At 44.7% G+C, this 14028-nt stretch overlaps 1 protein-coding gene across 2 annotated transcripts in view; it reads right to left on the reverse strand.

Moving 5' to 3' along the window:
- Positions 1-14028, reverse strand: part of AGBL2 (AGBL carboxypeptidase 2) — a 466988-nt gene that overhangs the window by 406451 nt on the left and 46509 nt on the right. The gene's annotated exons all lie outside the window — the stretch shown is intronic.

A 14028-nucleotide genomic window follows, 5' to 3' on the forward strand; every position in this document is an offset into this window, starting at 1 on the left:
ATTTTTTGCCTCCTTCCTCCTATTTTTTCTGACCTGTTGTTGTTGGCTTTTGACCTCTGGGCACTTTACCACTGCTAACCAGTGCTAAAGTGCATATGCTCTCTGTGTAAATGGTACTGTTGATTGGTTTATCCATGATTGGCTATTTAATTTACTCATAAGTCCCTAGTAGAGTGCACTACATGTGCCTAGGGCATGTAGATTAAATGCTACTAGTGGGCCTGCAGCACTGGTTGTGCCACCCACTCCCGTAGCCCCCTTAACCCGGTCTCAGGCCTGCCATTGCAAGGCCTGTGTGTGCAGTTTCACTGCCACTTCGACTTGGCATTTAAAAGTACTTGCCAAGCCTAGAACTCCCCTTTTTCTACATATAAGTCATCCCTAATGTGTGCCCTAGGTAACCTCTAGAGCAGGGTGCTGTGTAGGTAAAAGGCAGGACATGTACCTGTGTAGTTATATGTCCTGGTAGTGTAAAACTCCTAAATTCGTTTTTACACTACTGTGAGGCCTGCTCCCTTCATAGGCTAACATTGGGGCTGCCCTCATACACTGTTGAAGTGGCAGCTGCTGATCTGAAAGGAGCAGGAAGGTCATATTTAGTATGGCCAGAATGGTAATATAAAGTCCTGCTGACTGGTGAAGTCGGATTTAATATTACTATTCTAGAAATGCCACTTTTAGAAAGTGAGCATTTCTTTGCACTAAAATCTTGTTGTGCCCTTCAATCCACGTCTGGCTAGGTTTAGTTGACAGCTCCTTGTGCATTCACTCAGACACACCCCAAACACAGGGTACTCAGCCTCACTTGCATACATCTGCATTTTGAATGGGTCTTCCTGGGCTGGGAGGGTGGAGGGCCTGCCCTCACACAAAGGACTGCCACACCCCCTACTGGGACTCTGGCAGACAGGATTGAACTGAAAGGGGGCTTGGTGCATTTCTTAGACACTCTTTGAAGTCACCCCCCCTTCAAAGGCACAACTTAGTATAAAACAGGGCCTCTGCCCTACCTCATCAGACACTTGCTGGAGAAGAAACCTGAACCAGAACCTACATCCTGCCAAGAAGAACTGCCTGGCTGCCCAAAGGACTCACCTGTCTGCTTTTCTACAAAGGACTGCTGCCTTGCTGTTGGCCTGCTGCCTTGCTGAACTCTTGTCTGGCTGTAAAAGTGCTCTCCAAGGGCTTGGATAGAGCTTGCCTCCTGTTCCCTGAAGTCTCAGGACCAAAAAGACTTCTCTCTTCCACTTGGACGCTCCGTGCGCCGAAATGTTCGACGCACAGCTTGTTCCGCGGCAAGAAAAACGCCGCACACCGACGCTGATCGACGCGACACCTTCGGGACAACCGAAACTTTGACGCACGGCCTCGCAAGGACAACGCCGCCCGACTTCCCCGGAGGAATCGACGCGACGCTTGCCGTGAGATCAAAACTTTGACGCACGGGCTCGCAAGGACAACGCCGCCCGGCTTCCAAGGAGAAATCGACCCGACGCCTGCCGTGAGATCGAAACTTCGACGCGCAGCCCCGCAGAACGACGCGCAGCCGGAAAACAAGCAGGAAAATCCATGCACAGACCCGGTACATCTGGTACTCCCCGCGACCCACAGAAAGAGACTGTCCGCGCGCCGGAAAACGACGCACGACTCCCCGCGTGGAAAATAACGACGCAAGTCCGTGTGTGCTGAGGAGAAATCGACGCACACACCAGTTTTCCACGTATCTCTTCTCCTGTGGCCCTCTGAGGAGATTTTCCACCAGAAACCAGGTACTTTGTGTTTGAAAGAGACTTTGTTTGCTTTCTAAAGACTTAAGACACTTTATATCACTTTTCAGTGATATCTTTACAAATTCATATTGCAACTTTGACCTGAAAATACCCAGATAAATATTATATATTTTTCTAAACACTGTGTGGTGTATTTTTGTGGAGTTATACTATGGTGTTGTATGATTTATTGCACAAATGCTTTACACATTGCCTTCTAAGTTAAGCCTGACTGCTCGTGCCAAGCTACCAGAGGGTGGGCACAGGCTGATTTTGGATTGTGTGTGACTTACCCTGACTAGAGTGAGGGTTCTTGCTTGGACAGAGGGCAACCTGACTGCCAACCAAAAACCCCATTTCTAACAAAACCCATCAAAGCAACTTAGTTTATTCCATTCCCAATAGAACATACATTAGTAATAGAGAACAAGTTACTTTTATTGTGGATATGGTGAAAGTTACTGGAATGTCCGCCTCTGTCCCACAACCGTATACTTACAAATGACATGATCATATAGGCACTACTATGGCAACTGACATGGAACAGTGTGACAGCGGCAACTCTATGCGCAGCTGAATCTATATCTCACACCGTTCCCTGACATGGAACAGTGTGACAGCGGCACCTCTATGCGCAGCTGAGTCTATATCTCACACCGTTCGCTGACATGGAAGAGTGTGACAACGGCACCTCTATGCGCAGCTGAGTCTATATCGACACTGTTCCCCAACATGGAACAGGGTGACAGCGGCACCTCTATGCGCAGCTGAGTCTATGTCTCTCACCGTTTGCCGACATGGAACAGTGTGACAGCAGCACCTCTATGCGCAGCTGAGTCTATATCTCACACAGTTCCCTGACATGGAAGAGTGTGACAGCGGCATCTCTATGCGCAGCTGAGTCTATATCTCACACCGTTCTCTGACATGGAACAGTGCGACAGCGGCACCTCTATGAGCAGCTGAGTCTATATCAACACCGTTCCCTGACATGGAAGAGTGTGACAGCGGCACCTCTATGCGCAGCTGAGTATATATCTCACACTGTTCCCCGACATGGAAGAGTGTGACAGCGGCACTTCTATGCGCAGCTGAGTCTATATCGACACTGTTCCCCGACATGGAACAGGGTGACAGCGGCACCTCTATGCGCAGCTGAGTCTATGTCTCTCACCGTTTGCCGACATGGATGAGTGTGACAACGGCACCTCTATGCGCAGCTGAGTCTATGTCTCTCACCGTTTGCCGACATAGAACACTGTGACAGCGGCACCTCTATGCGCAGCTGAGTCTATATCTCACACCATTCCCTGACATGGAAGAGTGTGACAGTTGCACCTCTATGCGCAGCTGAGTCTATATCTCACAACGTTCCCTGACATGGAACAGTGTGACAGCGGCACCTCTATGCGCAGCTGAGTCTATATCTCACACCGTTCCCCGACATGGAAGAGTGTAACAGCGGCATCTCTATGCGCAGCTGAGTATATATCTCAAACCGTTTGCTAGCATGGAAGAGTGTGACAGCGGCACCTCTATGTGCAGCTGAGTCTATATCTCACACCGTTCCCTGACATGGAAGAGTGTGACAGCGGCACCTCTATGCGCAGCTGAGTCTATATCTCACACTGTTCCCCGACATGGAAGAGTGTGACAGCGGCATCTCTAAGCGCAGCTGAGTCTATATCTCAAACCGTTCGCTAACATGGAAGAGTGTGACAGCGGCACCTCTATGTGCAGCTGAGTCTATATCTCACACCGTTCCCTGACATGGAAGAGTGTGACAGCGGCACCTCTATGTGCAGCTGAGTCTATATCTCACACCGTTCCTCCAACCCACCCTCATGTGCTGTTTAAGCCTCAAGCAACACTCAAGCCTCTTTCCAACTTCAGGTATGACACTCAACATCCTCCTACATAGGACCTCAGCAACCAAGATGTCTTCACTCCTGCACTCAAAGGGCGGCCAGGAAACTAAACAATGAGTCTGTGTTTAGTTCTATTTACAAAAGACATACAAGTAGCCACTTACTAGGCTCTCAAAAAAGGCCTTTCGGCCCATAGGGGTATGGATGTGATATATAAATACCATTATAATACAATACCTTAGAGTAATTATTTGTCAATCCTACTAATAGTGCTGCCTGTAGCTACTGCCAGCATTAGCACAACTTTCACTACTGCTGTTCCCAGTGGTACTAAATGCATACTGCAATACCCACTGTTAGTAACAGCACTACCTATTTGTGGCAGTGGGGGTGGCAGAGTGCCAGCCTGTGAGATTGAGGCTCTGAAGTGTGGCTCCTGTAGCCAGAAGGCTCTAGCCATCACCATCTATATGAAACGCCACCAAAGACGCTCAAGGGTGACTCTTCAGTGCAGTGCCAGTCCCAGTCCATCTATTAAGGCAGATTTTGTGGTTATAGGCGAACTGGCAATGGAGAAATAACTAGTGGAGTTGGGTAACTGAATACCATTCAAGATGGTATGGTGGCTACAACCTAATCAGTAGAACGCTGACTGATGTGCCTGAAGAGCTTCAAGGAGGGGTCTCTGGCACCGGCTAATTTAGAGCCCTAAAGCTGTGAAGGGAGGGGCAGTCCGGCGGAGAACCACAGCTTAGGGACGTGCTCAGCCTGAAAGAAGGAAATGGTGAATCAGACAGATGCACCGCTGGGATGCACTTCAAGGGAGAGAAGACAGGAACTAGGCAATGGACATGGTTCTAGAATCACCATCGGGTGCCTCGTCAGAAGCTGGTACACTGCTGTTTGAGGGAGACATGGATGTGAAATCCTTGCTGAAAGCCGATCAACAGTGCCTCACTTTGATTAATATTCAGATACACTCTCTAAACCTCAGAAAGGATGTTGCGACAAGATGGAAAAAAAGAGCAAAGAATGACAAAGCAGACCAGGAATATAACAATTTGAACACAACCTTAAAACATAGCAGGAGAAAATGTTGACAATAAAAAAGGATGAAATGTTTATGATGGACAAGGTCTTTAATAATACCACCACCAAAAAGATCTTGAAGCAAGGTCAGGACATAACAATATCTGTATACTAGGCCTCTCTGAGTCAACAATGGTGAGCTAAAGGACAATGCTGATGGTTTTTACATTGATGACAGTCTTTGGGGCAGAGTCATTCTGATCTCTTGATTGTGGAACGGGTGTCTTGTTTGCTCTCTTCAAAGCCTTCCCTTGGTTTAATTGACCCTCTAGTAATCGCCAGATTTTTAAACGTCAAAGATGTGGACCCAGTATATAGCTCATGTGGAACGTGACTTATCCTTCAAGGGGAACTCAGTTTCCCTTTTACCTAATTTTGCCATATCCAAACAGGAGGAAAGAAGGGCATTCCGTCCAGTTAAGAAGCAGCTACAAACAACAGGGAATTGAGTATGCAATTCTCTGTTCCTGGCCATCTAAGAATCCTGCAGCAAGGCATGCAACACATCTTTGCAAACACACAAGCACAGACTTTTAAAAAAGAATTACACAAGCAAACTTCCAAATACAAAGTCAAATGGAAGACCACTTGTCCTCACCTACAAACCTACTAACATTAAGCTAGTACAATGCCACAGCCCACTCGCTCAAGCAATCACAGACTAGGGCACAAGGAAATGCTGCACAGGTGAACGCATCTTTAGTCGTAGACTGGTGTGACTATTCCTTATATCCTCTCGGTGGGAGCGAGGGAAAGGTTAATTGGTAAGCTGTTCTGAGCACAATGCTACACATGGTGGAGACAAGACCAGTGGATGCAGCACAATCAAAAGAAGTAGCATTGATGTAATGGGTATCTGGCTCTCTCCAATCTATCTTAAGGGTAGGGAAGTCTCATAAACAATGGAAAACAGACCTGAGTCGTCCTATTGTGGAATATTAGTGGGCTAAATAACCAGCTGAAAATACACCACATCTTGTGGTACTTGAATAGACATAGAATCGTATTTGTATTCTTGCAGGAGACGCACCTGACCAAAAAAAGCACAGAAACTGCATTAACCAGGTACTGGGCTTCCCACTGTATAAATTCATCATATTCCACTTTGCCATTCCTTATTAGAAAAGGCATTCAATTCAACCTCCTGGGCACAAGGACAGATGTTCAAGGAATGTACATCATATGGAGTACACTGGGTATAAATGCTTTATGACCATCAACTGTGGTCCAAAGGTAAAAAAAAACTAAGAAAACCATAATCCAAATGTAGATGATATAAGATGATCCTCAAAAGTGATCGCTCATAAAACGAGGCAGGGATATTCCATGTCCCCTATCCTGTTCACAACAGTTTTAGAAACTTGCCAGCTAAGACAAGAGAACACTGTTTGGATTGTGCACTCATATATACAAGCTGATAACTTCTAATCTCCTTACATGCTGACGATATGACTCTCTATGTGAGGGAACCCCGTATGAGCCTCAACCCCATAATCCAGGACATTTGATGGCATTTCAGGGGATTAACATAAACTGGGGATTAAATGACAGATCTTTCCCCTAATTGTAGCTTCCACTAGACAATTTGTGTCGGCTTGCCCCCTTGAATGGTGTGAGGGATGAGTCAAATACCCAGATTAACCCTGTGGTTAACATTATCCTCCCATAGACTACAGTGTCACTTGTCCAACTAGGAGGTACATTGGTCTATACTACTGCTATCCCTCATATGGTGGTTGAAGTCGATAATGCACAGGTTGACATAGAGCACCCCCTGACGTTTAATGACTATAGACACTATCACCTGCAATACCCGCGCATGGGACGAGATGAGAGTCTGGGTGGGGCTCAACTTCATCGCATCTCTTCTCGCATTGTCTCCTCACCCGAGGTTGAACATGGTGCATGAATGAATAGTGGGCACCCAGTTGCACTTGCTTGGCCTATTGAAGTGGGGGATCTCTACACAGATGGCAGCTTTATCACCGCTGAAGCCATCACAGACAAAACAATGGGATGTTTTCGCACAGTAACGCCTGTGAGGGTTGGCATTGGCAGAGTTCCCACAATCCAGCTCAAACCTCCAGCACTGCAAACATTGGTCAGGCTGATTGCTGCTAAATTGATACCCCTTATGTGTAAGCTCCATGAAGGAACGAGCCCTGGTTACTTGTCCCAGTGCCAGGCTCACTTAGTCTGAAGACCTTAGCAAAGAGATCACATAAGTAGTCTGTAATGTCTGCTGTGCTCAACCTGGCATGCTCTCCTACAACAGCAGGCTCCAGATCATCTACTTTAGGGGCCACATGTACGCACCTTTTTTCTTGTCGCAAACGGCCGGATTCGCAGAGTTGAGCCGTTTTCGATGAGAAAAAAGCATTTTGGTATGTACAGACCCAGTTTTGCGATTCAGTAATCTATTTACCGAATCGCAAAAAGGGTTTGCGATTCGTAATTAGGAAGGGGCGTTTCCTTCCTAATTGCGTGTCACAGTCCGATGTATGATTGTTTTGTGACCGCAAATGCGGTCACAAAACAATCCCAGTTAGCACCAGTCTCAAATTGGTGCTAACCCATTCGCAAAAGGGAAGGGATCCCCATGGGACCACTTCCCCTTTGTCAATGCATGCAAAAACTTTTTTTCTGAGCAGGCAGTGGTACCATGGACCACTGCCTGCTCTGAAATTATGAAAAGAAAACTTTTCATTCTTGTTTTTGAAATGCATTCCATTTTACTTTAAGGAAAAAGGGCTGGATTTAAAAAAAAATACTGCTTTATTTAAAAGCAGTCACAGACATGGTAGTCTGCTGAGCCCAGCAGGCCACCAACCCTGCGAGTGCCGCCATTCCCAATGGGGTCACAAATTGCGACCTACCTCATGAATATTCATGAGGTAAGTCATTTGTGACCCCATTGTGAATCGCAACAGTGTGAAGTACACTGTTGTACTTACGGTTTTGTGACTTATAATTTGTGACTCGCAAATGAGTGGCAAAATTGCGAGTTGCAAAACTCGGGGTCATATATCTGGCCCTAGGTTCCTAAACAGGGCACATTACATGCCAAGAGCCTGTGGAGGCTTGGGGGTCCAGGAGGATTCTAGGTGTGCCAGAAGTGGGTCACTAGAGGCTGGCATCTGGCCTGGTCCTGTATTGGAGCAAATGTATTCCTTTTGCAAGGTGAGACATTGTGGTGCCACTTGATGCCAGGACAGCGTTGGTGCAGTGGGTGAGGGAGATTCACATATTGTCTTAGTTTATTGTTGTAGCTATTGTACTTTTCTATTTATGCTGAATATGAGGACATCTATTTGATGCGGTATTAGAAGTTTCAATCCGGTATTAAAATAAAAAAATTCCAATTAAATGTAAAATATTTTCTGATTTATATCGTTGTATTCTCCAGACAATTTGGGTTTCATTAAATGTAGTTTATGTTGGAGAGCCAATAATGCCGGCCTGATGAGGGTCTGAAAGCATGATCCGAGCTCTACAATCTGCAGGGTGTTTATTAACAATTGTCTCAGTAACTTCGCACAAAAAGGTAAAGAGATCAAACGAGATAATGGAGCCAATGAGGGTTTTTCCACAATGGAACTCCACAAACTTGTTTTCATTCTGTAGGACACTGGATTACTAACTGGGGTATCCACCTCAAGGAACAATCACAACCGTAGCCAGGGTGAGCACTCCGGCTGTCCGGCTTAACTTAGGGGATGTGTAAAGAATTTATGCAGTACTAAACAGTTTTATGCAGTCCCAAAACAGTAATAAAGTCAAAATGCAAACAATAAAAATCCAAAACGAAATTAGAAAAACGGTGTGAAATGTAATAAACAAAGTGACACCAGACAACAAAAATCCAATAAGGGCATCAAATGTCAATGCTAGTCCATGATCGCTGTAGACAGTCCCCTAGGCGCAATTTCACCCTGACCAGGATTGAGCGTGGGTAGGATTTGACCTGGTTAACGATTTCACTTTCTGACTTTTAGTACTATCAGTTCCACTTCACCTCTAGGAGAGGTACTTCGAGACAAACAGGGTGTCAGGCGAGGCCAAACAGCAGGGTCTAGTCCAGATCAAAGTGCCACTGGTCAGCTGGACAGGCGCCTCTTGTAGCTTGTTGGATCCCTGTAACTTTCACAAGAGGACGGACTTGTGACCCTAGAAGTCCACTTTTCTGTCCTTGGTAGAAAACAGATCAGCTTCAGTCCTTTCAGGGCTCTTCTCCGGTTGCAGACGGCAGGTTTAGTCCTCTTCTGATCTTTCTCTGGTTCAGGAGTGTTCAGAAGTAGGTACCTGGAGATGCCATATTTATGTCCGGCACACACTAGTGAGCATGAACGACTCCTGGACATTCCCTTATCAATGGGGTAAAAGTTCCCAGGGGAATTTAAAGATAGTGAAAGTCTTCGGCTACACTAAACTCGGGCTCTGAGGGCTCTGGGTGTGTGCGGGCCGCGTACTAGAGGAATCCTAGTGTCCTCCCATATCTAACACTAACATTCAGTTTGGCACAGTCACTGTAGTGCCAATACATCCATAGGCAGACGTCTGGTAGGACAAAGCATGTGTTTTTTAGCAAGCGGACAGTGGATATACGAGAACTGTTTTCACATCCTGTTTCCCTTCCTTTCAAGTGTGTCTCCAGTGTTATTTGTAAAACCCCAGCAGACCTGTCAAGCAGGGTTTGACATTCAAGCACTGTAGTGTCAAAAGGATGCTCATAGCCTCACACAGCATATTCTGTAAGATACAGAGGAGTCATCTTTGCCCATTCAGGTCAGCCTATTCTTTGCTCCCAGGAGGCACTTCACACCTTTTCATACCTATTCAAATGCTCATTACTGGCTGGCAGAAAGGGGGAAAGCAAATGCAAATGTAGTCTCCAGAAATCCCAGACACAGAAAAGGTAATATTTAAAAGTTACTTTTTCTTAATATTTATTAGAAATCAGACTTCACCATTTTTTAACTATTAAAAATAGTTGTTTGGTTATTTTTCTATCTAGCCCATTCCTGAGCTACAGTATAAGGAGTTTTAATCTGTACTCTAGTTTCCTAGTACATAGGACAGATAGGCATGTAACAGTGAGAAATATCTTTTAGGTGCTAGTCACAGTAAGGACTTATCAACATTAAATTTCTACATATTCTAATTTTAAGTACCATGTGCCCTGCCTTGGGGGCTACAAGGCTATGTAGGGATGACTAATTAATACTTAAAATGGAGGCTTTGACCTGTGATTATTCTGAAATGTCGAATTGCAGATTTTACACTGCAACAGTCGAGCTGCACTGGAAGGCCTGAAGCCATGTTTGCACTTCCACTGTATGGGACGGCACAATACAATAAGTGCTGCAGTTCAGTCCACTAGTGGTATTTACATTTGAGGCCCTGGGCACACCTTGTATCATGTGCTATTTACTAAGAGGTAAGATAAATATACCAATTAGAAGGATGCCAATGTGACCATGTTTAAAGGGGGAGAGTGAGGAAATGGGGTGTATAATATGGTGTGGTTGTGTGATCTCACCATGTAATACCCTTATGAACCCCTTTATGATGAGTGGGTTACGTTTGTCAAACCCTTAGCTCAACCATGGTTAGCTGTGGCTCGGAGCTGTCAGGCTTAGACAAATGAACACTTTTTAAGCATTTAAACAGCACCAAAACAACTGAAGAAGAAATACACGAGACACACTAGAAATATGACATCAGTTTAAAAAGTGAGGTTGTAATTTTAGACAACAAAACGAAATAGTATTTAACCTGAGGGTTCTGGAGAGACAGAATTTACAAGGTATAATAAATACACATTTTAGTTAACAACAAACAAACATTAGCAAATTCAACAAATTTGACACAGAAACTTTTTCAAGAAAAACTTGAATAAGTATCAATAGGGTTATTTTATTTTGAGTTACTTTAGACAATCAGCTTCGGCAGGAGCAAGTCGGGGGACCAGCAAAGCCCTCAGAAACAGTTACCTTGAATACAGAAGCAGTCTTCAGTGAGTTTCAGGCACTTTTATCCCTTTGCTCTTCCAGTTTGTAATAGTGAACTGGGAGACTTGTTTTCACACCCAGGGCGGCACAAACAGTGCTGCAATCCCTACAGTGACTGTCTAAAATACAGGGCCTGGGCACCTGAGTAGCATATATTAGGGAATTATAGGTAAGTTCGCTTATGTCAATTGGGTATAAGCCAATTCATCATACACGTTCTAGTGTGAGGGCACTGAGGCCTGATTAGCAGGACTCAGGGCATTCCCAGAGTCTACAAAACGGCAGCATTAGTCCAAAAACTTAGGGAAAGACCATAGAAAAAGAGGCATTTCCTTACATGGAGCACAGGCAGTTTGCAATTGGTTAACAGATGTAATGTGGCTAGAGTTCAAGTGCCAGCAGAAATCTACGGTCACAGAGACAAGGGTGATTCCCTACACATTTTAGAGGTAAACTACCTAAACTGCAAGAGGAATTTATCAAGTGATACAGATGTACCGTAATATAAGGAGCTAATGGGTGAAATAATCAACAGAGTATAATGTTTAGAAAAAAAGATTTTTTCCACACCTTACATCACAAATCCCAAGACTTGTTTTTTTCCCAGCAATTTTAAGAAACACTTTACAAGATCTGTGAGGGGACATTTAAATATTCAGCAGTTCGAGGGGGAGCATCAAATTCACAAACAGAATCCAGTTCATAGCAGTCTACCTGAAAGTTACACATTGGCATTTGCTCAAAAGAGTGAGAGAGCGAGTGTGTGTGTTTGTGTGTGTCGTTTGTGCGTGTGGTGTGAATGTGTGTGTGGTGTGAATGTGTCTGTGGTGTGTGTGTGATACGAGGGTATGCGTGTGATGTGTGTGTGTGTAGTGTGTGTATGTTTGCGTGTGTGTGTGGTTTGTGGGCGGTGTGAATGTGTGTGTGGTGTGTGTGTGATACGAGGGTGTGATGTGTGTATTGTGTGTGAATGGTGTGCACGTGTGTGTATGTGTAGTCTGTGTGTGTATGTTTGCGTGTGTGTGATTTGTGTGTAGTGTGTGTGATGTGAGGGTGTGAGAGTGGTGCGAGTGTATGTGGTGTGTGTAAGAGAGAGAGAGAGAGAGAGAGCATGCTAGAGAAGAAAAAATTCCATCATAGATTGAAATAATTTGAATACTGCCACCTAATATGCTACAATTTTTTTCTGGTACTGCATTTATTTTATTCACCATAATATTCATATTGGCAACTACATATATTCGTATACTCTCCACTAGAAAAATGATTCCGTCAATAAAACCTCAAACCATAGTGTGGATTTCTTATGTGTGCACTCCTTGGTGGAGAGATGTTTCAGTAACCCACTCCAAACAAGTGCATTTCTGCAGTCTCTGGCAGGACTGTTCATTACCCGCTCAAGCTGGTAGATTAGTTGACCGCTGCACTCGCTTCGTGTCCCTGCGGAGTCTGAGATAGAGACCTCATTCCAAGGTAATGAGGGTTGGGGGCTCCTCTCATGGACACGGCTTTGGCAGATTAGGTTTAGCAAACCCAGCTCTCCTTTAGGTAGGAGGTTAGGCCTATTCTCATTAGGGCATATTCCATCTTAGATATATGTATATATTTATTTCATATATAGCAAAATGGTGGGGGTCTTCATAACAATGACTCTCTTCTTCACAATACTGTTGCTTGGTATATTCATTATCCTAATCATTGCAGTTTCATGCAACTTATTGCAAATTGCAGTTATGTTAAATAAAAAGCTATTATAACTTTACTGCATCTGTGTCATTGCCTGTGTTTGTATGAGACATAATATATCTGTGAGAAAAGGGTAATCTCCATTTAACCACGACAACCCTGAGATATCTTACTTTGAGTCCATGCGTAAGCGACTGCCATAAATCACCTTTTACTATTGTGTTTCTGGTGAGGTGCTGCTAGTGAGCCGGTAAGGTTGGGACAACAGATGCGACTTGTTGTAGGAAAGACTCAGTCGCCTACAAACAAAAGTACTGTCATCCTGAGACCAGCAGTCTTGCTCAGAGCAAGAGTCCAAACTACGACATGGCGCCACCAACAATGGTGTTTAGGCACTAATTTACGGATACCCTGATTATCACTGTCTCACAGACAACAGGTACCCTAAGTACCATTATATGGAGACATCCGTGGTATTTGGGAGAATCCTCCTCAGCTGAACAGGTAACGCCTAATTAAGATGTAGGTTGTTCGAGCTCAAACTCATAAAAAGGAAAAAACTTCCCCTAATTTGGTGTTCCGTTTCTCTAAACAACTATGGCTAATACCATAGACATTCCTGCAAATGCTAGACATGCACTTACACAACATTTATTAGCACATGGCCTTACAGAAGAGGGCGGGGATGTTACGCTGATAATAGAGGCAACTGAAGCATACCAAACAGAAACATTATACTGTTGGGTTACCTTTCCTGAGGCTGACCAACCAATGCACACATTTCACACATATGAAATTGCGAATGTGCCTGTACGGTACGAAGCATACCAGTATCATGAAATATCGCTCACGTATCAGGAGCATCAGAACTGGTTTGAAGGCGCCCTACCACATGTACTACGACGAGTGAGGCTAGGTCCTTTGAGTAATGAGGGACCTACATGGCCTATGTTTGCCACATATACACCTCACCCAGGCATACAGAATATGCCGATTGCAGATTTACAAGTATTATATAATGAATTAGTGGCATTATATAGACGATTGGTTCAGTTCGTAATGCGAACATTGAACACTACACCGGCGCGTCCAACACCGCCAGTAGCTGGTGGTTATCAATTGGCTACTGGGATTAATCCACAAACAGTGCATACTATTATGGGTAAAGTGCCCACGGAGCGGGAAAAAATACTGTTCTGGATTGCCCAGAAAACTAATCAGCTGGAAGCTGTGTTTCCCCATACGGGACCACAGGAGAAACATAGATTGCTCACTATGTGCTTGCCATTTGGGATGGTTCCCTCGGTGGATGAATGTGCCACATGGGGTACAGTCTTTGCTGCCGTTTATACTACCATACATGGTACCCCGACACTTGCCAATTTACCGGAAGTGTTAAAACAAATACAAAATGAACATGGGGCTGCACCGGCCCTGGATCTGGGGATGAAATTAATGCGCAACTTTGACGCCGTCTCCTCGATAATACTGAGTAATATTAAAGGGGAAGCGGTGGCACTGGCGATACGCCAGCGTCTCCGGGAAACTCCAAATATGGAACAAGAGAGACAGCTACCAAAAATAATTTCCGATACCTATACTAGT

Source organism: Pleurodeles waltl, chromosome 3_1 (assembly GCF_031143425.1).
Source record: "Pleurodeles waltl isolate 20211129_DDA chromosome 3_1, aPleWal1.hap1.20221129, whole genome shotgun sequence".
Classification (NCBI taxonomy): domain Eukaryota; kingdom Metazoa; phylum Chordata; class Amphibia; order Caudata; family Salamandridae; genus Pleurodeles; species Pleurodeles waltl.